At 39.0% G+C, this 25140-nt stretch overlaps 1 protein-coding gene and 1 non-coding gene across 5 annotated transcripts in view; one reads left to right on the forward strand and one right to left on the reverse strand.

The window, feature by feature from the left end:
• Positions 1 to 25140, reverse strand: part of LOC105473408 (RAP1B, member of RAS oncogene family) — a 50784-nt gene that overhangs the window by 24709 nt on the left and 935 nt on the right. The window lies entirely within an intron of this gene.
• On the forward strand, positions 9508 to 9641 carry LOC112425167 (small nucleolar RNA SNORA70). Its single transcript, XR_003016219.2, has one exon. It is a non-coding gene; the product is annotated as a small nucleolar RNA SNORA70 (small nucleolar RNA).

A 25140-nucleotide genomic window follows, 5' to 3' on the forward strand; every position in this document is an offset into this window, starting at 1 on the left:
TCAGGAGTTTGAGACCAGCCTGGCCAACATGGTGAAGCCCCAACTCTACTAAAAATATAAAACAAACAAAAAATTACCCAGGCGAGGTGGCGGGCGCTTGTAGTACCAGCTACTCAGGAGGCTGAGGCAGGAGAATCACCTGAACCCAGGAGGCAGAATTTGCAGTAAGTAGAGATTGCGCCACTGCACTCAAGCCTGAGCGACAGAGCGAGACTTGGTATTAAAAAAAAAAAAAAAATCTCAGGCCGGGCGCGGTGGCTCAAGCCTGTAATCCCAGCACTTTGGGGGGCCGAGACGGGTGGATCACGAGGTCAGGAGATCGAGACCATCCTGGCTAACACGGTGAAACCCCGTCTCTACTAAAAAATACAAAAAACTAGCTGGGCAAGGTGGTGGGCGCCTGCAGTCCCAGCTACTCGGGAGGCTGAGGCAGGAGAATGGCGTAAACCTGGGAGGCGGAGCTTGCAGTGAGCTGAGATCTGGCCACTGCACTCTAGCCTGGGCGACAGAGCAAGACTCCGTCTCAAAAAAAAAAAAAATCTCTGCATGGGTATAACTAAAATGGAAATTTTGCAAAACACTGGTGACAAGCAGTTCTCCAAACTCAAGCTGTTTAGCTACTGCACTCACCCCTCCAACCCCAGTTTGAAATTTTGTGATCCTAAATTATAAAGAAAGGCCTAATTAGGCCAGGCACACTGGATCATGCCTGTAATCCCAGCACTTTGGGAGGCCGAGGTGGGTGGATTGCTTGAGGTCAGGAATTCGAGACCAGCCTGGCCAATATGGTGAAACCCCGTCTCTACTAAAATACAAAAATCAGCCAGGTGAGGTGGTAAGCGCCTGTAATCCCAGCTATTAGGGAGGCTGAGGCAGGTGAACTGCTTGTACTCAGGAGGTGGAGGTTGCAGTGAGCCGAGATCGTACCACTGCACTCCAGCCTGGATAACAGAGTAACAGAGTGAGACTTTGTCTTTTTTAAAAAAAAAAAAAAAAAAAAAAAAAAAAAAAAAAAAAAAAAAAAAAAAAAAGGCCTTAAATACTGGTTCCTGAAGTCAGGTAACATTACTTCTCTCACTGCACTTTCTGGAAGAGAAGATACTTGATTTCTCCTTTCCACCTCCAACTCCAAAAGTAATATTTTAATAGCTAAAGAGGATAACTGTGTTCTTTTCTCATTTCCAAATAAAATCAACTAATTCAACTGTCAGATGGACCTGTTATGAATCTGTTGAACACAATGACAGACTTTAAAAATCTTTTTGAAGGAAAAAATAAGGGGCCCAAACACTACCTCTCCTACCCTCTTTTAAAAATAAAACTTCTGCGGCAGAGCGAGACTCTGTCTCAAAAAAAAAAATAAATAAATAAAACTTCTAACAAGGAACTATAAAATAAATAGAAAGCTGCTAAAATGAAGACTGCTTATCATATTTACTTTGAGTTGTCTGCCTCTCTCATAATGAGGACACATGGAAAATGTTTCCAATCTTACTCATTCTGCCAAGAAAGATCTCCTGTGAACAAGAGTTCTAAATCTAGAAAGTGCAAAATTTGTAGATTATCAGACTGTGTATAGCATTTTCTCTATTCTGACCATATTTATAATACCTCAAGTAGGAAAAAATTCCCTTGCCCTTTCCATGGATTAACACTGCTAGTAAATCAAGTTTTTTCCATTAATTACACCAACCTTCTCACTGAAATATTCAACAACATATAATTTGACATGCAACGTAAGGTTAACTTTTACAGTTTTTTTTTTTTTTTGAGACAGAGTCTTGCTCAGTTGCCTAGGCTGGAGTGCGGTGGCCACCACAATCTCGGTTCACTGCAAGCTCCGCCTCCCAGGTTCACGCCATTCTCCTGCCTCAGCCTCCCGAGTAGCTGGGCCTACAGGTACCCACCACTACGCCCAGCTAATTTTTTTTTGTATTTTTAGTAGAGACGGGGTTTCAACGTGTTAGCCAGGATGGTCTCAATCTCCTGACCTCGTGATCCGCCCGTCTCGGCCTCCCAAAGTGCTGGGATTACAGGCGTGAGCCACCGCGCCCGGCCTTATAGTTTTATTTCTATAGTTACCTTTTCAGTTCAGTATTTGGTCATGTATGGTAGAATATAAACAATTTATCAATAATCTGACAAATGCAGAAGAATCAGTTTAATAGATTTCTCACCTGAGTCAACAGATAAGCAAAATAGTTAAGTGATTTTTTAAAAAAAGGAGAGACCAATTTCAAAAACAGGTAAAAAAAATAATAATGATGTAGGCTCAAGATCACCTTATTAGTTTCTATCAGATCTTTCCAAATAGGCATATTTGTGCAGAACTCCTCCCTGCTCCCAATTCTCTAGATGTGACTAAAAAAAAGTCATTCTTTTCCTGTCATCTGAACTAGCAGTAAAATCTATAGGGATGCATACTGACTCAGTATAGCCTTTACATCCCATTGTCTGGGTTGGAATCAGTTCTACTAAGTATTAGTTGAGTGGCTTTGGTTATATTATTTTAAACTCTGTCTCATTTCCTCATTTGAAAATGGAAATACGAGTATCTACTTCTTACAGTTTTTAAAGATTCAAATGAAATAACTTACCCTATGCAAAATGTGTAGCACAATGAGTAACACATAGGAAGTAGTCAGTAAATGTTAATTTGCTATTTTTAAAAATTACATCTATCTAGGTGTTTACAGTGCTTAAGACACCTAAAGGACTTCAATAGCATACTATTTTAATAGGTAACTGTATACCTGGGAGTTGTCATGGATTCTTCTCTCCATTATCAAGTCTGATTCATTCCACCTTGGTATTTCTGGAATCAATTCCATTCTCTCTACTCCACTACCTTATAGTGGGCCTTATTATTTCTTACACAGGAAAAGGAGGATACAAGAGGCAATAAGAAAATATTAATTTGCTTTACACCTCAATTTCAATGACCAGATTAGAGATGTTTAGGGTTTTTTTGTTTTTTTGAGACAGAGTCTTACTCTGTTGCCCAGGCTGGAGAGCAGTGGCATGATCTCAGCTCACTGCAACCTCCACCTCCCAAGTTCAAGTGATTCTCCGGCCTTAGCCTCCTCAGTAGATGGGACTATGGGCACACGCCACCATGCCTGGCTAATTTTCGTATTTTTTAGTAGAGACAAAGTGTCGCCATATTGGCCAGGTTGGTCTCGAACTCCTGACCTCGTGATCCGCCTGCCTCGGCCTCCCAAAGTGCTGGGATTACAGGTGTGAGCCATCGCGCCAGGCTGAGATATTAGTTTTAACTGTAACAAAGAGGTTGTGTGGCCCAGAAATCAGAGGAAAAACAAATGTGACAACTACATATTAAAGCCCAGAAGACACTCCGTTTTATAAATTAAAATGTTCAGTGTTTGCACTGTGTTAGCACAATCAAGCAGGGTCTACAGAATAAAGTGCTTGCTGTGGATGCACAGAAGAGAACAATTGTCTACCTATAAAGAACTATCAGGCAAGAATTCCTAAGTGGATATTTAAACCAGACCAGTGGATATATAAATCGTTAGGGAATAGGGGAGTTCACTTGGAAAGTGAGGGCACTCTGGGGAACGGGATGAGTATGATTGAAGCCATCAAGTCATGAGTGGTGGGAGGTTTGGTGGAGATATGGGGGAATTTATTCTGTGATAATAAATCTCAACTTAGTTTTAAGGTTTTAGATGTAAGATGTCACCCCAATGAACTTTGATGATGTTTTTCCCAGCTTATGAGAAATAGAAATATGAATAGAAAAAAATACTGCACAAAACTGAAAAACCTTCTAACTTAGTGAGCTTCTCACAATAAAACACACAGTGAGTAGCTTGTATTATACAATAAACCATAACATATAAAAATCACTTGCCAGGTGGGCATGACAGATCACATCTACAGGCCCAGTTACTTGAGTCTTGCTTGAGTGGGACGATTGCTTGGGGCCAGGAGTTCCAAACCAGCCTAGACAACATAGTGAGACATCATCTCTAAAAAAATCATTAGCCCACACAGTGCCTATCATCTCTGGACTTGCTCCCATTTTCTCTTTATCTGAAGCCTTTGGTAAAAAGGGGAGTTAAGTATCTTACATCCTATTTTTAATTTCTCTAGCAATAGATACCACTGTTGTGGTCAAACCACTACCACCATTTACTCCACATTCTTTTAGGTTCTACTCTAAAAAAAACTGTGTCTACTAAACAAACCAAAACTACCAAAGAGTCCCTCTATGAAAAGGACATCATTCTTTTTCAACTTTAGTCAAAATTTTCCCACATTTTGGTCTTTTTTATCATCTGAATCTGATCTTTACATTTCTACATATGAATATAATCTTCCAAACATTTGCTTAAAAGGCACAAGTAATTTTTCTGTTAATTAAAAAAAAAAATTTTTGTTTGGCTGGGCATAGCGGCTCAGGCCTGTAATCCTAACACACTGGGAGACTGAGGCAGGAAGATCACTTGAGGCCAGGAATTCGAGACCAGCCTGGCCAACATGGCAAAACCCTATCTCTAATAAAAATACAAAAATTAGTCGGGCATGTCTCACACACTTGCAGTCCCACCTCCTCTGGAGACTAAGGCCCAAGAATTGAACCTGGGAGGCGGAGGTTGCAGTGAGTCAAGACTGCAGCTGCAATCCAGCCTGGGTGACAGCCAAACTGTCTGAAAAAACAAGACAAAATCCAAAACCCAAAAAACTCACAAGTTTCTTTCATGTTCATTTTATGTGTTTATTTTTTAAAAAGAAAAAAAAAAAACCTGCAGTAAAGCACTGATATGCAAAAAAGATGGCTACATCATAAAGCGCAATCAGGGTGACCAACGGTCCAGGTTTAAGCACTGAAAGTCTCATGTCTGAGGAAATTCTCCATCCTGGGCAAACCAGAATGGTTGGCCATTTTAGGTGGAATACATTCTGACAGGAATTTGCTTCTTATTTCATATTCTTAAAGACGGATGAAACATACCTGCTCTCAAAAAGCTTACAATTTTGTAGGAAAAAATGGAGACGTAAAAATATGAAAAATATCATGAGATGTACAAAATACTATGGGAGTTCAGAAGGAGAGATTAGGAGATTTATGAAGAAGGTGGCGAAAAAAAAAAAGTTACAATATTTCAATAGGAAAGAACATACCAGGGATAAGAAAAGTGAGAGCAAAGGCACAAAAGACAGCATCACATGGGAACATTAATTAGACTATAGTGGAAAAAGCAGTCTGACTGGCTCACAGGGCACAAAGGAATAGGAAAATAAAAATAGCAGGAGTCTTCAGTTAAGATTAAGGAGATCTCTGAGTATCAGTGAAGAGCTCTGACTCATTTAATAAGCAACAACAGACATTTTGAAGATAAACATGAATACTGAGAAAACTAAAGATACTTTTAAATTAACGAAAGAAGTTCTAACAGTAGAAAGCTGAACAATATATCTAGGCATGGTAAGCATTTCATTAAAATATGAGTAATATGTGATATATTTTTAAAATGTATAAGGTTGATTTGCAACAAAAACCTAAATTAAAATGGTGAAAAACAAAAAATGAGGTCAGAAATAGCATACCAAATGAAGAAACTGCAAGAAACTGACATAAGGGATAGTTAAGAAACTGGTAATTCCAGCTTTATTCAATATTATATGGACATTAAGTATCTGCTATGTGCAGCCAGTGTAGATATCATACGTAAACATTTTTGGTTCCCTATTTTTTATAACAGGATATTAATTTTGATACCACGGCATCTAATATCTAAGACACATTGAAGTTACACTTAGTTATACCACTATCACAGAACTTGTAGAACAAGTGCTAACTTATAGCACTTGCGGTATTTGCCTACGAACTCACATGTATTAACAAATAAAGCAGATGCATGGGGCAGGCCCCATTTTTCCCTCAAAAAAGTACTCTGAATCTGCCAAAGTGCATGAAAAAAAACATATTCAGGCTGGATGCAGTGGTTGATACCTGTAATCTTTGGGCAACAAGGCGAAACCCCACTCCTACAAAAAATACACAAAATTAGGTAGGCGTGGTGGCATATGCCTATAGTTCCAGCTACCCGGGAGGATGGGAGGTCAAAGGATCACCTGAGCCTGGGGAGGCTGAGGTTGCAGTGAGCTGTGATAGCGCCACTTCACTCCAGCCTGGGTAACAGAGACCCTCTCTCAAAACAAATAAACAAACAAAAAAACACCCCAAAACCAAAAAAAGCAAAAAGCCCCAAAACCATACTCAGTTAAGGGTTAAATACCTCATGACCTGGGGCCTACATGTAATGATTATTGCTATATAATCAAAACTTAACACAGTGCCCAGAATATGGAAGACATCTAATTATTTGTTGAATTAATCAAAACCAGTTTCTTGCCCTAGGAGAGGTTGGCAAACTAGAACTCCCAGGCCAAATCCCATTTGCTCCTTTTTTTTTTTTTTTTTTTTTTTTGGTAAATAAAATTTTATTGGAACACAGTCACACTCATAAAGTTGTAATGGAACAAAGTTCATTTGTTGTGTCTTGTCCATGGTTGGCTTCAGGCTACAATAGCAGAGGTGAATGGCTGTGATAAGAGATTGTATGGTTAACAAGACTTAAAATAGTTATCTGGTCCTTTACAGAAAAAGTTTGCCAACACTTGCACTATAGGCGAGAGCCTGGAAGAGACGAGGATAGACCTTGCCCATTAACTCAGAGGTGGCAAATGGGTTTTAGCTTAGTCATCAACTCAAAATGTTAATAGCTACCTGTAGCTAAGTGCAGTGTTGAGAATGATTTTTGAGATCAACTAGGACTCAAAGGGAAAAAGAATCTAGTTCTCAATTACCAATGGCTACTATGGTTTAAGTGAAGGAGAGAAACGGTTGTATTAATGATTCCAAAAACATTTGAAAATTTCTGCTGTAGAGTATTTTAAATATCTAGCATTGTTGTCTGATGGTTTTGCAAAAATGAATTAATTAGCTGCAAAATATATGCCAAACAACCCCCTCAAAACAAATCAAAACACCTATAAAGAATTACTGAGAATGATCACGCTGAATGCTGAAGTCTGTCTACCAAAACCAGTGATTTCTGGCACAGATAGCTATCATTTTTATAACATTCATTCAACATCTCTATGTGACAGGTACATTATTCACTTAGTTAACAGATTAAGATCATTCATGAGGATAAAATAGTACGTAAAAAGGGAACCTACAACAAGAAGGTAAGTCCCCAGTATACATAAAAACTTTAAGATTTAAAGATAAATTGAAAAGGACAGCTTGGTAAAATATTTTACATTTAAAATGAAAATCTAATCTGTCAATTTTGTGCATTTAGATTCTCCAAGTGGCTAAAATACACATGGTCTAACATCAAAGTATTCACGCCACTGGGGTTCTGAAGTTTCTCTTCAGATTATTTTAGAAAAATCTATTGTTAACCAATAAATAAATTACTAATCTGGAACAATTACATGTCTGTATGGTGCTTTCAAAGCACTTACCATGTCCTTTCATATATTAAATTTCATTCAATCTTCAGAGCAACAATGAAGATAAGGTACTGTCTTTAGATAAAGGATTTGGCAGGGCACAGGGGCTCACGCCTGTAATCCTAGCACTTTGGGGGCTGCAGTAGGTAGATGGCTTGAGCTCAGGAGCTCGATACCAGACTGGGAAACATTGTGAACCTTTGTCTCTACAAAAAATACAAAAAATTACCTGGGCATGGTGGTGCACGCCTGTGGCCCCAGCTACTCGGGGGGGCTGAGGTAAAAGGATCACCTGAGCCCACGGAGACTGAGGCTGCAGTGAGTCATGACTGCACCACTACACTCCAGCCTGGGCAACACAGTGAGACTTGTCTCAAAATAGATAGATAACTAACTGACTGACTGACTAACTAAATAAAAATAGATAAAGGATTTGAGATTCAGATTACTTACCTGAGGTTGCAGAAACACAAGACTGTAGATTTAGGATTAGAATATAAACTAGTGCTGTCCAATAGAGATTCCTGTGATAATGTTCTAGCTGGACTGCCCAGTATAGTAGCCACTAGCCACAGATGACTATCAAGCACCTCAAATGTGGTTAGTGTAACTGTAAAACTAAAGTTTTGATTTTATTTAATTGCAATTAAAACTCTTTCTACACTTTTGGATTTCTGCTATGAAACTACTGAATAAGGCATCCAGAGCTTCAATATTCATGAAAAACTTGGATCTACCAAAAGTGTCATCATCAGGGCCTATTTCTGGAAAAGCAGCTTGCCCCAGTCTTTTTGTACTTTTCTCTCACAAGGATACCACTCATTTTCTTCATGTAAATATCCCTTTGAAAACTTTTTGCTAAATTTTCTAAAGTCATGCATCGGACAAGGTTTCCTCTCTTGGAAGTTATACAAATCACATTTACATATAAAAAGTCATTAAAAAATATCAAGCAACTTACAAAATTACTGTGGAAACTAGAGAACGAAGGTGGAAGCTAACATAGCCACAAACACCCAAAACCATATTACAAAACTGGCCAGGTGAGGACACTGCTGTCACATCACTAACAGTAGATGCTTCAGTTTATATCAGTTGTTTCTGCAGCAGAAAACTGATTTGTGGTGTACATCAACCAAGCGGAAAAGAGAAATCCATCAGAAATTTATCATCTCTTCCATCTCAAGTTAAAGTACGTGTAATTTTGTGGGGCCTATGTCAAGTACTTGTGCCCTAGCTGCAAGGGAGGCTGTAAAAGCTAGTATCTGGCATCTTCATTTTCTTCTTCTTAAGAGACAGGGTCTCATTCTGTTACCCAGGTGGGAGTTCAGAGGCGCAATCATAGCTCACTACAGCCTCAACTTCTGGGCTCAAGTGATCTATTCACCTCAACATCCTAAGTAGCTGGACTATAGGTGTGTGCCACATGCCCGATTAATTTTTTAAAACATTTTTTGCAGAGACAGGGTCTTGCCATGCTGCCCAGGCTGGTCTCAAACTCCTGGCCTCAAGTGATCCTCCTGCCTTTGCCTCCCAAAGTGTTGGGATTTCAGGAATGAGTCACCACTCTCTGGCCCATTTTCATTTTCTATAAAGCAAGGCTATCTACCAAAACTTAGGTCTGTTTTTTCAGTATGCTGGGGAGTCTCTCTAAAGATAAATTAACGTACCCTGTATATCTATCTACATGATAAAAGACGCTTTTAGTCAGGTATTATGTTTCTGTTAGATGTAGTCTGGCTGGTATGGGTCATATTCCAGCATGATGTGAAGTAAGGAGCTATGCACGGGGTATTTTGAAAAGTGCATAAAACAAAGTCACTGCTGGGAATAACGAGAGGGGAAGTTTCCAGGTCAGGTCAAATTTAAATGTGAAGACCCAGAAGCTCGGGAAAGCTAATCAATTTTAAAGTAGTGGTTGGCTACCAAACCATTTACACTTCTAACACTATTATTAGTAAAATCTCTCATTCTAGTAGGGATTGGGTGTATGTGTGTGTTTTAAAAAACACCCTGCTGCAGCCCATTAAGCCAACTGAGTTCCTTTCCTCATGTGGGCCCAGTGTGCAATGCTGCAAAGAGCAGCTTCCTTGGTAGTGTATGCAGACTGTTTGTTGTATGGATTGCTTTAAGGGACCTTGGAGCCCCTCCTTTCAGATGGATGTTCATGTGTCTGACCTTGCACTACCCCAGTGCAGGCTCCAAACAGGCATGTGAGGTGCCTTTGGAAAGCCCCAGGGCACCGTGGCCAGGGTTCACATTGGCCAAGTTATCATGTACATCCATACCAAGCTGCAGAACAAGGAGCATGTGATTGAGGCCCTGTGCAGGGCCAAGTTCAAGTTTCCTGGCTGCCAGAAGATCCACATCTCAAAGAAGTGGGGCTTCACCAAGTTCAATGCCAATGATTCTGAAGACATGGTGGCTGAAAAGCGGCTCATCCAGATGGCTGTGGGGTCAAGTACACTCCCAATCGTGGCCCTCTGGACAAGTGGCAGGCCCTGCACTCATGAGGGCTTCCACTGTGCTGCCCCCTCTTAATACTCACCAATAAATTCTACTTCCTGTCCACCTAAAAAACAAACAACAACAACAACAAAAAAAAACACCCTGGAAAATTCTGATACTACCTTCCCTCATTCTTAAGACCTTTACCCCTAGCCCAAAAATATTAGGGGCTGTCTACTAGGACCATTTAATTCATCTTTTTGCCTGTAAACTTCCCCAATTTAGTACAGAAAAGGGTGTCTGCTATTCCTCAGACCTCTAGAAATCAGATTATTTAGTAATTTAAATAAGCTACTCAAAATGCCTTAACTTCCACAAGTCACAGATTAAAAATGAGACACTACCTCCAAAGGGATGACTTGAGACTAGGGGGAAAAAGTTATCCAAGATGGTTCTCTATGTGCAAAATTTAAAGATACCGCCAAAAAAGCCCCATAGTATTTGTTGAACAGGTTGCAAAGTAGCTACAACCACCACAGAAATATGCCCATTAGTTAGGGAAAATATCTACTTTTATGTATTTCAAGCAAATACTATACTACATGCAGTTTATAAGTTGTTGAGGTAGAGGTACAAGAAATCAGAAGTGACGAACTTCAGAGTTAGTAGATAACAGTAAGAACTCCAGAACAAAGCATACCTGTTTTCATGAATGGAAGAATGCCATAAATATTTTCTCAATGTAAATGCTTAAGTGGGGTGGTGCTTTTGCAAACCACCACCCTCCACAAGAATGGGTGAAGCTTTTTTAAAACATGATTTTACAGTCTGTTTCAACACAAGGTCGAATTCAGAAATAAACAGAATTAGTCTTTCATGACAGAAGAAACAAATGGCTCAGAAAAATATTTTATTTCATTTTACTGTTAACCTCATAACCAGGATCAGATGACAAGCTTAATATAAACACTCCTGAATACATCTGAAACTTTTTTTTTTTTGGAGACGGAGTCTTGCTCCATTGCCAGGCTGGAGTGTAGTGGCGCTATCTCGGCTCACTGCAACGTCCGCCTCCCGGATTCAAGCAATTCTCCTGCCTCAGCCTCCCAAGTAGCTGGGACTACAGGTGCACGCCACCACACCCGGCTAGTTTTTGTATTTTTAGTAGAGACGGGGTTTCACCATGCTGGCCAGGATGGTCTCGATCTCTTGACCTCGTAATCCACCCACCTCGGCCTCCCAAAGTGTTGGGATTACAGGCATGAGCCACCACGCCCGGCCTCATCTGAAACTTTTTAAAAGAATGCCTTGATTCTAGATTGTGGGTTCATAATCTTCATGACATTATTACACATTCAAAATGAAACTTAAGGACCAGAATATTTCCTAATGGAAAATTCCCCAGTAAACCTGCCAGAAGTTCAGAGGAGAAAAATTAACCAAATAACAAAACATAGTGGAAGCATAGGTACTTCCTATAATTTTCTCTAATAATTATTTTAGTATCTCAACCTAAGCATTTATACTACCTGCTTATGCACACACTGGTTTATGCAGCTAATTGTGTTATAAAGTTGTTTTTGACTAATTTAACAGTTCTTCCTTTTACAATCTACCCTCTTCAGTTTATTCAAAGATCCATTAAGTATTCCACAAAATAAAGACCACTTAGAAAAATGAAAGGCACACCACACTGCTCTGGAAGAAATAAATAATGCTTACTTTGGGCTTTCATATACATATCATTAAAATAAATAAACTTACTTGCATAATTATTAGGCCAGTAAGCACTTAAAAAAAAAAAAGGAGCTCCAAAAAATGCCTATCTTGGCAATTCTACAAGTGATAAGATGGTACAAAAAAACATCACATGCATTAATGTGTGCATCGTTGAACATTAGTATATACACCAAACAAATGGATAAAGGCAATGAGAACCAAAGTCTAGGTGGTTAATTACGCTGTTAAAATAACCAGAGCATCTGAAGAAAATACAGAAAGGGGGCAGTCACTTCCTGTAATCAATTCTGAGTTTCTAAGTAGCCTCTTCCGAGATTTACTTCAATCCCTGTCACTACCAAATGGTTCCATCAAGGAGCTTTTGTTGTTGTTGTTGTTGTTTGAGACGGAGTCTCGCTCTGTCGCCCAGGTTGGAGTGCAGTGGCACAATCTCAGCTTACTGCAACTTCTCCCTCCCAGGTTTCAGCGATTCTCCTGCCACAGCCTCCCGAGCAGCTGGCACTACAGGCGCACACCACCATGCCCTGCTAATTTTTTTATTTTTTAGTAAAGACTGGGTTTCACCATGTTGGCCAGGCTGGTCTCGAACTCCTGGCCTCAAGTGATCCGCCCGCCTTGTCCTCCCAAAGTGCTGGGATTACAGGCGTGAGCCACCGCGTCTGGTCCAAGGATTTTTAAATGAGGATTACATTAGTCCTATTTATAATATTCCTATTCTAATCTTCTATTGTATTCTTACTTTACAATTAAATGTATCAAATAATTCTTAAAAACATCTATTAGGAGACAAACTGCCTAATATAAGACTAAAAAAATCACCAAGATGAAACTGTGGTTAAGATATGAGCTCTCAATATTTAAACATTTAAAAAAAACTGTTAGTGTTTGTCAGGCACCAACCTCAACTATTTCCAAAGATTAACTGGACTCTGCAATTATTGAATTAGGTGATTCTCCCATACCCTAAAGACTCATCACCCTCAGCAGTGCATTCCATCCTGAGTCAGGGTCAAACAGAATTCCTTGGCAGAGAGGGTTTGGAAAGCTAATTGCTTCAAAGTAACATTTTCAGACCCTGGTATCTTCTCCAAACAGTAATGAATAAAGCCTTTTTTAACTCATTTGAAACCAATTTCTTCTCTTTTTTTTTCTTCCTGAGATGGAGTCTCACTCTGTTGCCCAGGCTGGAATGCAATGGCGTGATCTCGTCTCACTGCAACCTCCACCTCCTGGGTTCAAGCGATTCTCCTGCCTCAGCCTCCCGAGTAGCTGGGACTACCGGCATGCACCACCATGCCCAGCTAAGTTTTTGTATTTTTAGTAGAAACGGGGTTTCACCGTGTTAGCCAGGATGGTCTCGATCTCCTGACCTCGTGATCTACCCACCTAGGCCTTGCAAAGTGCTGGGATTACAGGCATGAGCCACTGCACCCAACCTGAAACCAATTTCATATAGAACTTCTGAAATCCTAAAGTCTCTGAAAACTCAAAAGTTCTACAACTATTTTGGTGGCAAAGACTGACCTGATATATAATGACAAAACTTCATCTGAGCACTGATGGGAGACTATTTTTACCTTTTACTTCTCTCAATGTGACTATCCATGTTTCACATTAATATTGTGTTTGATTACTCTTACTAAAATCTAAAACAAATCTTTCCTCAAAATTCTGAAATCCAAACCTGGCACCAAAGGTTATATATAGATAAGGGATTATGGCCCTATAATCAATTTTACAAACATCTACCAGAGCAAAACACTCTTGAATTTACTTCAATTTCTCTAGTGTTGCTCACTATAATTCATAGTTAATCTAAAACTCTTTTAATATGCAGATTCTACCTTATTTTTACTGTCTTTTCTAACTAATAGATAAGGATTTCACTTCTTCCTTTGACTCTAATAAGCACTCATTTATATCACTCATTTCGATATTTTGAACTGCTAACAGTTTTATATTGGTTAACTTTTCATGTCTTTGCTAAAAACCTTTAGTGCAAAATTACTCAATTTAATCTTAACATATAGTAACTAAGAACAATTAGCTCTCAACAACATGCAATGAGATCAAATAGTCCTCAAGAGACAGATGACCTAAATAAAAAATGAGGAATTATAGTTGGACACAGATAAAAAACTTTAAAAATTAGTTTAAGGCTGGGTGCGGTAGCTCACGCCTGTAAATCCCAGCATTTTGGGAGGCTGAGGCAGGAGGATCACTTGAGCCCAGTAGTTCCAGACTAGCCTGGGCAAGATTATGAGACCATGCCACTACCAAAAGAGTAAAGAGAAAAACAGTTTAAGGAATAGCTTATGGGAACTGATATGGACAAACGGTTACACACTTTACATATTTTTTTAACTAAAATAATTATCTTGAGCACTAAGTAGTTATTGGGCTAACCATTTGAGATAGTGGTAGAAAAGTAACATGATCTTCCTGTCCTCCTGAAACTGTTTAGAGGGGATGAGAGGTAAACAAATGGATAAATATAATTACTGATTATGATAAGAACTACAGAGGCAATGAAGAAAAATGTTCCTTTATATAACGTGATCAGTAAAAACTGTAACTGTGACATCTGAACTAAGATCCACTGTTGAGACTGAGGCAGAATTGCAGAGAGCTGGCAAAAGATTGTCACAGAAAGAAGTACAGCTGGCTAGAGCTTAGTGAGTAAGAGGGATAAAGTTGTGAAGTAAGCAAGAACTGGATTATGCAGTACCTTGTAGGCCTTGAAAAGGAACTGGTTCTTAAGGGTAAAATGGAACCAGAGGGTATTATTAAATGATCTGATTTACATTTTTACATCTTTTTAAAGGTCACTTTGTATTCTGGGTAGAAATAATGTGGGGAAGGACAAGAATGAAAACAAATTAGGAAGCTCCTGTGAGTCCAGACAAGAGATGACTGTGGCTTAAACAAGGGTGGTATCACAGAAACACAGGATTTGAAAGCCCGAAAAGACCTTAACAGCCATTTAGTCAAACTTTCTCTACATAAAGATAAGGTCTTAAGAGAGGAGTTAACTTGTTCAAGGTTTCATGACCAGTGCCAAAGACTAAACTGAAGCCTGTCACCTAGGTCAATGTTATCACTACTAAACCATGCTATTTAAGACAACAGGCCAGGCGCGGTGGCTCAAGCCCGTAATCCCAGCACTTTGGGAGGCTAAGACGAGCGGATCACAAGGTCAGGAGATCGAGACCATCCTGGCTAATACGGTGAAACCCCATCTCTACTAAAAAAAATACAAAAAACTAGCCGGGCGAGGTGGTGGGCGCCTGTAGTCCCAGCTACTCGGGAGGCTGAGGCAGGAGAATGGCGTAAACCCGGGAGGCGGAGCTTGCAGTGAGCTGAGATCCGGCCACTGCACTCCAGCCTGGGCAACAGAGCGAGACTCCGTCTCAAAAAAAAAAAAAAGACAACAGAGTACAATAAAAGGTCTAACTACTTAAAACAAATACCTGAGTTCTCAGATTTAATTTTACACCCAATGGAATGAGCTAAAACATATGAGGACAATGAAATAAAGGTATAATTTGATCACCTGAAGGTCCAGAGAAAAGTACACAAGGGACTACTGGGGAGCAGAACTAGTGAAAGGCTCTCCAGTCAAACTGCTTAGTGATGAAATTTCAAGACTATAATCTCTAACTCAAATATAATGTCAGTTTATCCTCTACATAGGACCTTCTGATGGATAAGATGTATCAACCACTAAAGCATCACAAGTGTTTTTCAATGTTGAGTTTATCATTCCTGTTGACCAGAACTGTGAAGTGAATTGCTTTTAACAGTAGTCTTGCACTTAACAAGAACCTCTTAATAACCATCCTCACTCTCTTTTCTGGTCTACTTCCCGCCCTTTCACCTCTTCATTGCCTATTATCACCATCATTAACCATCATCACTTGTATCTAAACAAAGAAATGTTATAAATGCTTTTTCTGTCCTTCAAAGCTTGCAAACCTAGTCTTACTTCTTTTTTGTTGAAGGATGATTAAGTTGAGAGCTCCTGGAAGGAAAAAACACAAGTATAAACAAGCTAAAATAGAAGGATTTAATGCAATATTTTCAACTAGCAACCACAACTCTATAAACAATAGTCAGTGACAACCTTGTGACTAATTTGGATGTCCTGGACATAAAATATGATCTCAGTATGTTCCCTAATTCAGAACTGCTAGAACAGCTGACCAGTTAATTATTTAATATAGAGAGCACTAAAGCTTCCTGTTAAATTCCCCTGCTCTCTCTGGGATTAGCTCATGTAGGCAGGAATTCTATAATGCTTAATCCCAGAAGCTACCCTGAAGTTAGCATTTTCACATGTATTCCTTCCCTAAACCTTTTTCTTCCTCTGGTGTCAACTTTGTTCTTTGCAACACTGGAGGTGTTCAGACTGAATTAACTCTTTTTCTTTCCATTTTAATCTCTCTAGGGAAATAACTGGCACTAAATTTCCAAGAAACTGTGCACAATACAAACTGTAACTTAACCATCTTTCTTACCACTTTCCTAATTTGAACTGATTACTAGATCCAAACAGTCTAAAAAATCCTTTAAAATTTGGAACCAGACCGGTGTGGTGGCTCACTCCTGTAATCCCAGCACTTTGGAGGACTGAGGTGGGAGAACTGATTGAGCCAAGGAGTTTGACACCAGCCCGGGCAACATGGCAAAACCCTGTCTCTACAAAAAATACAAAAGTTAGCCTGGTGTGGTATCACGCGCCTGTAGTCCCAGCTACCTGGGAGGCTGAGGTGGATCAACTGAGTCCGGGAGGTCAAGGCTTCAGTTGAGTCGTGGTTTTGACACTGCACTCAAGCCTAGGTGACAGAGTGAGACCTTGTCTCAAAAAAATAAATAAATAAATAAATAAAATTTGGACTTATCCCATGAGTTTATAAAAAGTTTAACAAGGATTGCTACAAATGTTTTTAAATTAACATAAAAAAGAAGGCCTCCCAGTGGCTTTACCCAGCACTTTGGGAGGCCGAGGTGGGTGGATTACCTGAGGTCAGGAGTTCAGGAACAGCCTGGCCAGTATGGTGAAACCCTGTCTCTAAAACTAGAGAAATCAGCCGGGCATGGTGGTGGTGCCTGCAATCCCAGCTACCTGGGAGGCTGAGGCAAGAGAATTGCTTGAACCTGGGAGGAGGAGGTTACAGTGAGCTGAGATTGCACCACTGCATTCCACAATCCAGCCTGGGCAACAAGAGACTCAAGTCTCAAAAAAAAAAAAAAGAAAAGAAAAAAGAAAGAAAGAAAGAAAGAAAAAAAAGAGGCAAGAAACAGCATTCTCCTGAAAGGTAAAAAAAGGATCATTCTACAGGTGTGTTTTTGAAAAGTGTCCTTAAGGAAAGCCAACATACCAAATTCTCAGGTCAAAAAGACATTACTGAACTTGAAACTTACAGCTTTACTATGGGAAAGTTATTAAATATTTTAAAACTGAGAAAGTCAACTACTAAAAATCTAATTAAGGATTATGTTAGAATTTGGACACAAGGGCATTCTGTCTATAGATGAGCGGTCAGGTATACAAAACAAGTATTAAAACCAAAAAATAGGCTTAAAAGTAATTATTATCTAATCCATTACCATGACCAAAAGTTGAATAGACTGCTCAGAGAAGACTACAAAGAAGTTAAACTTAAATTGATTATATATTAATAAGAGATTTTGAGATAAAGCACATGAAAACATTGCTTCACATTTATCTCTGGCTCCCATTCCTGTTTCCAAAATATAAACAAAATAAATCAAAGAAGACATTAAACACTGACAGCAAAGCATGGAAAAATGAGTAATACAAAAAGAATACATCAGACAGTTGGGAATATTTTAATAATAGCGTTTTCAGATAAATCTGGATATTGGTCTTTGACACTACACCAAAACTCAGCAATTAGTTGCAATGTGGAACAGGATACCTTATTGATAAACTTTATGTTCTCTATAACATTAAAATCCATTGGTCTAGCACATTTTGGAAAGATTTCTTACCCATGTATGATTTTTATAATACTATGAATTCATCATTTGGAAATACTGACTCAGTTATGCACATAATCAAATAATAACAGATTTCATTATATACTTACAGCAGCTGATACAAGCTTTCTAAAATTTTTGCTTAAAATCTAGGAACTTTATCATTGACCATAAATACTATTACTATTTTCCCTAAAGCAAAGGCTCACTGTTTTCAAGAAAATGTCAGCCTAATGCCCAAGTCTGGCATTCTTTTAAGCAAAAATGGCATTATATGAAAAAATGACTGCTTCAGTGTGCGACTCAATCACACAAATGCTTTCCCTAGAAACAACCATTATATTTCAGTATGCTGTAAAGTGTTTTTGTTTTGTTTTTTGAGACAGCGTCTTCCTCTGTCACCCAGGTTGAAGGGCAGTGGCACAATCAGAGCTAACTGCAGCCTCCAACTCTTGGGCTCAAGAGATCCTCTCACCTCAGCCTCCCAGAGTAGCTGTAGGTGTGCATGACCACGCTGGCTTTTTTTTTTTCTTTAATAGGAGAGACAGGCTCTCACTACATTGCCCAGGCTGGACTCAGCCTCCCAAAGTGCTGGGAGGCTTGCTGTCCGTGGTCTCGCCAGTGTTTTAAGCATACTTCCCATTTTGCTAAGTATATTAAAAAGATGTGTACAATGGTAGAGATTTAGTTAAAAATTTTTTTACTTCTTCATCAAGAGCATTTAGGTGAAACTTAAAAAACTGTGAGTGCATGGCAGTGAATAATACAATGATTATAAGCACAGTGGAGTACTCTAACCTGGTTTATTCTGAAGTGCCAGAAGTTTTATCCACCACTGTTTTTACACTACAGGTATGTCACTACAGAGAAAAGAGCAAAGAATGTCTCAGCATTATAAAAATAGTTTTGCACTTGTACACTTCCCAAAAAAGTCTAGGGGACCTCCAGGATTCCTTGGACCATACTTTGAAAATACTGATCTGGGTAATTCCTTTGTTAGACTAATCAAAAATCACATTTATTAGTTCTTATTCATACTTCAATGGGAATCTTAAGCAATGCTATAGGATAATAAAAGCTTTATAGGGCCAGGCAAGGTGGCTCACACCTGTAATCCCAGCACTTTGGGAGGCCAAGGCAGGCAGATCACAGGATGAGGAGTTTGAGACCAGCCTGGCCAATATGGTGAACCCCCATCTCTAAGAAAAATACAAAAAAAATTAGCCAGGCATGGGGGCGCAGCTACTCGAGAGGCTGAGGCAGAACTGCTTGAACCCAGGAGGCAGAGGTTGCACTGAGTGGAGATCATGCCACTGCATTCTAGCCTGGGCGACACAGTGAGACTCCATCTCAAAAAAAGAAAAAGAAAAAAAAAAAAGCTTTATAAAACAAGAACTAATATGGCTGGTTGGGAAGTGGTGGCGGGCAGATTACTTGAGCTCAGGAGTTCAGACCAGCGTGGGCAACATGGTGAGACCCCATATCTACAAAAAATACAAAAATTAGCTGGGCGTGGTGGCATGCACCTGTAGGCCCAGGTACTTGGGGAGCTGAGGCTGGAGAATGGCTTGGATCTGGGAAGTTGAGGCTGCAGTGAGCAAGTCTGTGCCACTGCACTCCAGCCTGGGTGACAGAGGCCGTCAAAATAAATAAATAAATAGTACAATACTATATTATTGTATGGTTTATAAAATATTTACAAATAATACTGCATTTGATCCTCAACAACTCTAACAACAGTATGTCATCATTCTCACTGAGGAGGCAGAGGCTGGAAAGCTTCAGAAGGAAAGTACACATTTTGCTTTAAAAAAAGTCATTGTAGTGATTGGATTACGGATGATATTAGTTTTCTTTATACTTTTCTATATTCTAAACACTAGTAAGAAAATCAAAAAGACATGTTTGAACTCAGCCAATCTTATAAACACAAATTCAGTACACTATCTCAAGTTTGTTAATTTCAAGAGCAGTAAAAGAAAATAACAGATAACATACATATCTCATCCTTATCCCTCAATTCAAGATTCCAGAGGAATTCCTGCATTTTGCTATTGTATTGAAGAACTTATGGATAACTTAAAATCTTAGAAGCATGAGCCACAAATATATTAGAGCACAATGTTGTAATAGGATTCCACATTCTAACTGCAACTTTAAAACACAAGGTAACAAACAGCTGGATGCAACATACATACCTTTTGATGCATAAAAACTAAGTAAAAATAGATTTTATATATAGTCCTTATTTTATTGATACCCTTTCAGTTCTATTAACTGAGAACTTGGAACTTAGAAACTTAGAAAGTCCCTGAATTTAGTATAAAGTAACTTTGGAAAATATATTCTAATGTAAGAAGGATAAATTTTAGAATACACAGATAACTATAATTTCATTTTACCCAGCATTTTCCATTTCCTCTCCAAAAGCTTTCACCAAAAATTGCAGGAAGAGGCAATCCACCACTTCGGCAATTAGTTCACTGTATATTTTTAAAATAAAGTTACTTAGTGAAATGCTGGGCCAGGCACAGTGGCTCATGCCTATAATCCCAGCACTTTGGGAGGCCAAGATGGGCAGATTCCTTGAGCCTACGAGTCTGAGGTGAGCTTGGGCAACGTGGCGAAACCGTCTCTACAAAAAATACAAAAACTGGCTGGGCACCGTGGCTCACACCTGTAATCCCAGCACTTTAGGAGGCCGAGGCAGGTGGATCACCTGAGGTCAGGAATTCGAGACCAGCCTGACCAATATGGTGAAACACTCCCTCTACTAAAAATACAAAACTTAGCCGGGTGTGGTGGTGTACGCCTGCAGTACCAGCTACTCCGCAGGCTGAGGCAGAATTGCTTGAACCTGGAGGCGGAGGTTGCAGTGAACTGAGATTGCGCCACTGCACTCCAGCCTGGGGGAGAGAGCCAGACTCCATTTCAACAACAAAAAAAAAAAGAAAAAGAAAAAGAAAAAATTAGCCAGGCACAGTATTCCCAGCTACTCTGGAGGCTTAGACTGGAGGACTGCTTAACCCCTGGAGGCGGAGGAGGATGTGGTGAACTGAGATCGTGCCACTGCACTCCAGCCTGACAGACACAGCCAGACTGTCTCAAAAAAAAAAAAAAAAAAACCGCCAGGTGCAGTGGCTCACTCCTGTAATCCCAGCACTTTGGGAGGCCGAATCGGGCAGATCACGAGGTCAGGAGATCGAGACCATCCTGGCTAACATGGTGAAACCCCGTCTCTACTAAAAATACAAAAAATTAGCCAGGCGTGGTGGCGGGCGCCTGTAGTCCCAGCTACCCGGGAGGCTGAGGCAGAAGAATGGCGTGAATCCAGCAGGCGGAGCTTGCAATGAGCCGAGACTGTGCCACTGCACTCCAGCCTGGATGACACAGCAGGACTCCGTCTCAAAAAAAAAAAAAAAAAAAAAAGAAGATCCAAATTATTTATTAGAGTTTTTAATGGATGCTCTCTTCCTTTATTCAGTCTATTTGCACAACAGTCAAAAAACATTTAAACACAGTTAAAGAACACAACAGTTAAAAAATAATCCCCCAGTACTGGAAAAAAAAATCACAACTTATGAGATCAGAATTCAGTTAAAATGTAAAAGGTCTCACTGATATATACATATGTGTATATATATAAAGTAGTGTAACTACAAAAACATAAAGTAAAAGTAATTACAAGTAAGTTTTAGGAAATGGTTTGATATAAAACTCAAACTCACAATATTAAATAATTACTCTCTGTGGTCAGAGAGAGAGATTTGTAACTTAAAAGAACATTTCTAGTATGCAGGCACCTCATATAATCAAGTAATTTTTTTTTTCTGACAGTCTCACTCTGTTGCCCAGGCTGCAGTGCAGTGGAGCCATCTCGGCTCACTGCAACCTCCACCTCCCAGGTTCAAGGGATTCTCCTGCCTCAGCCTCCCAAGTAGCTGGGATTAGACACCTCCCACTACGCCCAACTTTTTGTATTTTGAGTTGCATACTGATATTACAAAATATAGTCTTCCTGTACAATAAAAACCAGATGGAAATTCTGCAATTCATACTGTAAATATTTTTACTTTAGGGAATTTAAATTTAAAAAACTGGTACATTTCCTCTTTATTTTCATTTTTTCGTAAGTTTTAAGGTTCTTTGGAAACAGTTTTAAAAATTTTGACCCTCTACTAATTCAAAGGAAAAAAAAATCTTTCTAAATCACTATATAATCAGTTGCTACTGTACCCTTGATTTGACCAACATTAGGAATAAATAGTCTAGTGTTAAGAAATACAGAATGTGATACTATTTTTTGTTGCTAGTGAATTTTAAAAAGTGATGTTTTTAAGGCAGCACAAAAGTTCCTGAAAACTTCTCTTGTTTAAAATAGAAACTCTCTATGACCAAAGAGATTTGTTTTAGAATCCGGTGCTCAACTGGGTTCAAAGTACAACAGATTATATACAAGTCAGTTTTTACTGCAAATGGATAAATTCATCTATTCTTTGTAGCTGCTTCCACTGTGCTCATGAGATTTACAAAGAACTTAAGACCTCAAATGGTAACTAATACCTTTCAATACCATTACAAAACATCTATGAACACAGAAAAACATTAGCTTCCAGAGCCATAATACAGTACCCCTGTTTATAGATTACTGAACTAAAAATTTTGTCAAATGTTACAATGAATCATTGCATCAGCCAAAATGTCTTAACTTGTTCTAAAAGAAATTTAATTTGAAAAGGTTAACAAAAACTTCAGCCTAATCTCTTAGACCATGGAGTCCTCAATGACAGGATGGGGAAGAACACCCAGGGCATATTTTTAGTCACAATCTATGTCTTACAAAGTTTAAGATTAACTTTACCTAACTTTTTTATAGAGTGAACATGTGACATCACTGTTATAAAACAGCAGTAAATAGCTAAATCATAAATGCTAAATTACTCCTAGTGCCAGTCAAATCTAGACACTGCAGATCAATACCCAACCTCCTCTTTAGCAACACAAACATACAGAGAAACAGTTATTTTACATACTTAAGGAAATGATGCAAATCACTAAGATCTGCCTGACAGTCGATAATAAAACAGCCTATTTAAATACTTATGGGGAAAAAGTAAATGGACACCTAGTAAAATCGGTCAAATTCTCTGTATCAGATCCACTTTCAGATTTATTTCACTACCTCAATAAATATTTATCGAATACCTACAACAAAAGGCAAAGAAACCTGAACGTGAGTTTTTCATCCAAATCTTAGACTGCATTTAAAATAACATGTCTAATCAGTTACCATGTTATCAATCTCTGCATAGACCTTTCACCAATCTTGAATTAGATAGGAAGATACACTTGAAAGGATCCTTACAAAAATGGATCTAGTTATTTTAACGATTAATTCTTTGCTATACCCTTCTTACATGGTGGCTCTTTATTATGGGAGAGGGTCACTTTACCTTTCTACAGCTAAGAGAAAATATTGGAATTCTGAAAAGGATTGAGGATAAAACGAAAATTAGTTTGTCAAGTAAAAGAGATTCCAAAGCCAATATGGAAATGTTTCTTTTTAAAGGCTTACACTGTTCTCTTCAAGTATCCTCTCTTTGAATGTTCATTACCATTAATCCCTAAATTCAAACGCTAACCATTACTCTGTGTCCAGGCAAAGCTATAGGAAGAAGAATACCGTGAAGAATGAAATGGATCAAGTCCCTACTCTCATGGTACTTACATTTAACTGGTGTTGTATGTCTATTGCAAGGCACCATGCCAGTGCTTTAAGGCATACAAAAGAATATATATCTTGTGGTTGCGGTTTACAATACAATGGAATAAATAATATATAATGGTAACAAGAGGCAGGAAGTAATGTGTGTCATAGAAGGTAAGAGATACGTCTTTTACGCGGTCAGGGGTGAGGGGGAGAACGTAAAAGAGAGCAGAGCAATCATTTTCTTTTTTCGTTTTCTTTCTTTCTTTTTTTTTTTTTATACAGGGTCTAGCTCTGTCACCCAGGCTGGAGTACAGTAGTGCAATCTCGGCTCACTGCAGCCTTCAGGTTCAAGCGATTCTCGTGCCTCAGCCTCCCAAGTAGCTGGGATTGCAGGCGTGTGCCACTACGCCCGGCTAAATTTTGTATTTTTTAGTAGAGACGGGGTTTCACCATGTTGCCTAGGCTGTTCTCGAACTCCTGACCTCAAGTGATCCGCCTGCCTCGGCTCGGCCTCCCAAAGTGCTGGGATTACAGGCGTAAGCCACCACGCCCGGCCAGAGCAATCATTTTCATGCCCCATATCACATTTTGAAATTAAGTTAGTTTAGTATTGGTTCTTCAGTTGTATTTTGATACCTGGCATATTAGAAACAACAAACTGGTTACATGTGTTCCAATGATTTACTTTAGGACTTCCTCAGATAAGGCAGCTTCACAATTTATTGTCAATGTCAAACAAGGAAATGCAAGTGAAAACACCTAATGCAGTACAGATTAAAAGCACAGATGGGCTCAAATAAGACTATCATTCAGGCTCTGTGTGCTTAAAGTTATTTAATCTGAGTATCAGTTTCCCTACCTAAAACCTGAGGATGAAACTACCCAAGTGGTGTTTCCTCCTATTTGACTAAGGTACCCACTTTTAGAAAGTGCGATATGGGAAGAATATTCTTTGTAAGATGATAATTCACTATAAAAATGTTGTATTTCTTTCTCCAGGTTGTCTCTTACGGATAGACTACTGTCCTAAAGGTCAGTGGACCCACTAATTGGTTATCTTATCTAGGCCTCAGTTTCCTCCTCCATAAAATGACAGGGTGGGACTGGATGATCTAAATAGTCCCTTCCGGCCCTTAAAAAGTCCCATGACTCCACTATGACTCAAAAATACTATTTCAAGAGTCAGCTTTTAAGAGTAATATGGGCTTGAAGTTAAATGAATGTCTCCCTTTTCTATTTATATAAGTTACTTCTTGTTAAGATATGGTCTTGTTGAGCAAGTCCAAATAGTATTCTAATTACAAAAAAAGAGAGTTCAAAAGTAAATTTACGAGTCAGAGCTTTAAATTGTTAAGTACTCGACATATATTAGATGCCGCCAGCAAAACCAAAATCCAATTAGACGGAATTAATTTTAAAATACTAAAATCACAATCTTCATCTAGTGTCAACTTTCTACCCCGTAAAAATGTGATTTCCCGTTACTGCAACACACAACTGCTTCTATTCATACCAATCAGAAGTTACACGGCCAAAACGTTTTTCTAAACTATTAAAGAGAGTGGGAAGAGGGGGTAAAGCGAAGGGGAAGGAATCCATCTGCTTTAATTTGCAAGAATCATCTTTTCTCCAAAAGACATCAGTGTTTTTCAGAAGAAAACTCCGGAGGGCCCGGTTCATTGGGCGTAGTTTTAAATAAAATTCATGGCGCTGATAGTTTTAGGATTAGACACCCAGAGATGGCGAAA

This window comes from Macaca nemestrina, chromosome 10 (assembly GCF_043159975.1).
Source record: "Macaca nemestrina isolate mMacNem1 chromosome 10, mMacNem.hap1, whole genome shotgun sequence".
Lineage (NCBI taxonomy): Eukaryota > Metazoa > Chordata > Mammalia > Primates > Cercopithecidae > Macaca > Macaca nemestrina.